The 3,716-nt window shown below is 35.8% G+C and overlaps 1 protein-coding gene across 1 annotated transcript in view; it reads left to right on the forward strand.

Annotated features, from left to right (window-relative positions):
- Positions 1 to 1,684: 1,684 nt before the first annotated feature.
- LOC106523596 (plastin-1) overlaps positions 1,685 to 3,716 on the forward strand; it is a 27,742-nt gene continuing 25,710 nt past the window's right edge. Inside the window, exon 1 of the mRNA XM_014017082.1 lies at positions 1,685 to 1,909. The gene's annotated coding sequence lies outside the window, so the exon portion shown is untranslated. The remainder of the gene's footprint in view (positions 1,910 to 3,716) is intronic.

The following is a 3,716-nucleotide window of genomic DNA, read 5'->3' on the forward strand; positions in this document are numbered from 1 at the left end:
TAAATACAAATCTAAAAAAATTTTTTTGAACAAGTTGTCTTTTTAAAGTAGGAAAAAACCCATGTTGTGCTGCTGTCTGGTTTACAGTATTGCGGTATGAAAATTGTGGCTTCCCTACAGAATTCTTTAGATTTTTTTTTGTACAGTGCCCTGAGACAACAGTTGTTGTGACTTGGCACTATATAAATAATTTGAATTTAATTGTTTACCCGCAGGGCTTACTGGTACATTAAAACAGACTTGAGGGAGGGCCTCTTTTTTAAAGTTTGCCTGGGGCCCCAAAATGGCTAAGTCCGCCACTGGATATTGGCCTCCCTATATTCAACAATGCCTGTGTTTCTGCTCTTCGGCTGGTCAGCTCATCTTCGTTTTGTGCACGACACTGGTTAATTCAGTTTAAGGTGGTACATCGGGCCCATGTTTCAAGGGATAAACTGTCTTCTACGTACCCTACTGTCAGCCCACTGTGTATCAGATGTAATCTTGTGAAGGCCTCTCTTAATCAAATGTTCTTTTCATGCCCTAGTTTGAGTAATTCCTGGGAGGAAATATTTGGAATATTCTCTCATGAATTCAATACCAAACTAGAACCAAGCTCATTAGTAGCCCTTTTTGGGTTACTTGAGGACAAACCAAATTTAAGAAAAAAAAAACATGCTATAGCTTTTTTCTTACTTATGGCACGGCGTGCAAATCTTATTTAAATGGAAACATGCATCCCCTCCATCTCATTCACAGTGGTTTCAATCTGTAATGTCTTGTTTAAAACTTGAAAATTTTAGATATTCACTGATATTTAATAAAGTATGGGGTCCTTTTTTAAGAACATTCCCAGCTCTTTGATCATCCAAACCTGTATCAAGTATAATGCTGCATGTGATTGTACACAGTGCGGGTCCTTGGGGTGGTGAAGTGATGTCTTAGTACAGGCAGTGATGGGTGGGAAGTTGGGGAAGGGATTTACAGTATTTGTTTTATTCATGTTTCATTATTTTACTTGTTAATATATATTAATAATAATATATATAATATATATTAATATTGTTATATTACAAAAGGCTCTTTTTTAAAATATGTATTTTTTTCTATTTTTTCTTTTCAGTCTAAGCATGTCCTTGTTTGGAGCGACTCGTCACTCAACATATAACACATTGTTGGTGTGCTCTGTTTTTACATGTGAAACTCAGTAAAAATATTTTGAGTAAAAAAAAACTGATTTTTAGGTTCAGCTGAGGAAAAACAAATTGCAAACTTGCTAAATCCTCAAAAAGATTTTCTTTGTCTGACTTCCTCAAATAGAGGAAAATAGTCTGAGCTTCCAGTTGTTTATTTATGCATGAACTGTGAGTCGGGACAAACATTTACAGGGAAGAACAACTTTTCTAAGCTTGTGCTCTTCTTGCTTTGTGAATAATGGAGGATGCTCGTTGGAAGGTTTCACCAACTGAACCTGGTTCAGGACACACAGCCAGACCTGCTGCTCAATACGTCAGTGAGCCCTATGATGTTCACCTGAGACCAGTGATGAAGAGGWGAGTGTAACCAGAGAGCTCCTCAGCGTCACACAGCACTGATCGGGTGTCAGTGGACGACCAGAGCTGCTATTTTGAACCAAGATGGACGCATCAATATGAGAACATTTGTTCAGGTTTTTTTTTTGTAGGTTAAGTTAATTCTGTGTGTTTTTGGAGCAGATGTGAAGATGCAGACTGGGAGATAGATATAAAGAAACAGGGAGACCATAAGGAGGCAAAGACAGGAAAAGGGTTTATGAGAAAAATAAACCTGAGAAGGAGGGGCATGAAAGAAGAAGAAAGAAAAAGGCTGAAAACTAGTCCTCAACAATCTGATTTTCCTCTCTGGACTGACCTACTGGACCCTCAGACCTGCAGCCAGCCTGGGACTGAATGTAAGCTCCTTACTTTTTATTCAGCACTTTTAAAGCTTTCTTCTAAGCTACGCTGCTCAATGTGTTATTGTGTAAATGGCTCATGTTTCACATTAGTGATCCTGTTACTCTTTATTTTTTTATTTTATTTCATCTTCCCCTGTAAATACCTCTGCATATTTTGTGCTGATTTTTACCCACTCGAATGTCAAAATGTTCAGCTCAGTATTAACATTCTGGCTGAGACTTTTGGTTTTTGTACTTATACATGTCACAAAAAATATTTTTAGCCTATTACCAAAAAAGGTTCCCCATACAAACCAATTTTTAAAATATTTATTTGAAATGTAATTAAAAGATTTGCTATATTTTTTATATGTTTAGCTTTTATCTAGTGTTTTGCTACTTTTAGCAAGTTTTTTTTTTTCCATCATGGAGGCTTCAGAGGATTGACCACTGTGGTACAAGAGACACCATGTTGAAAGGAGTGGGCTGTACCATCATGGCTACATTTATGCACAGTAGTTTTTCATTGGTTAGCTTCTGACTATTAACATCATTCAACATGTGCTGGCAACATGTTTTTGTCTGATATAATATGCACTGACAAACATTTCTATCAAATTAAAATAATGGTTGTCAATAGTAAACTGAGTCTCAATGATGTACTGACCTAAATTTACCATGTCATGGTTACCACATTCAGCTTTTTAGCTTTTATCTTGTGTTTTGCAAGGATTTAGACACTTGTATTATTTTTGTATTGGCTAATGTATTACCTGTATGGTTTTACCACTTTTAGCTTTCAGCTAGCATTTGTTACTCAGCATTAAATTAGCATTTTGTCTTGTTCTACCCTTTAGCTAATGTTTTGCTATTTATAGCTAGAATTTGCTTTTTTCAATTAGCATTTTACTGTTAGCTAATGTCATATGACTTTTAGCTTTATGCTAGTGTTTTATTGCTTTTAGCCTATAGTTAATGTTTGTAATTTTTAGCCTTTTTTCTAAAATTTGCTACTTTTTGTTTTAAATAGCATTTTGTTGTTTGCTAATTTCATAAGCTTATCTTTGTTAGCTTTAGGCTACTTTTATTTCTTTCAGCCTTTAGCTTATATGTTGCTCCTTTTAGCCTTTAGATGATAGCTTTAACAACTCTTACAGCTTCTTCATGAAATTTCTTCAGTCACTCAGTACTTTTTGTAGAAAATACAGTATGATTCCCAACCAGGGGTACGTGTACCCCTTGGGGTCCGCGAGCATATAGGGGGTACGTAGAAAATTTACCAGGTATATAAAAATAATAAAATAAAAATAGGACTGGGATATGTAGGGTCCCGTGATTTCTGCAATGCGGAAAATGACACAAAATGGAATCCAGTGTAAAATGAGGGAATCTCACAGAATTTGCTTATTTTGGGCGAGTTTCTAATGTATTTTGGACGCTGCTGCTTCCTTCACCTGCCATTACCTGGTTTATTTATTTATTTACTTATTCACTTTCAAGGCAACATTTTTATCTTTATGTTTAATTTGAGTTGAAAGCAGTGTTGTATAAAGTACCTCAAAGTGATACTTGAGTAAAAGTACAAGTATCTTACCTAAATTTACTTTGGTAAAAGTTCAAGTCTCCTCTAAGAATATCACTTGAGTAAAAGTCTTAAAGTATCTAATATACACTCACCGACCACTTTATTAGGTACACCACGCTAGTAACAAGTTGGACCCCCTTTTGCCTTCAGAACTACCTCAATTCTTCGTGGCATAGATTCAACAAGGTGCTGGAAGCATTCCTCAGAGATTTTGGTCCATATTGACATGATGGCATC

This window comes from Austrofundulus limnaeus, unplaced genomic scaffold (assembly GCF_001266775.1).
Source record: "Austrofundulus limnaeus strain Quisiro unplaced genomic scaffold, Austrofundulus_limnaeus-1.0 Scaffold160, whole genome shotgun sequence".
NCBI lineage: Eukaryota > Metazoa > Chordata > Actinopteri > Cyprinodontiformes > Rivulidae > Austrofundulus > Austrofundulus limnaeus.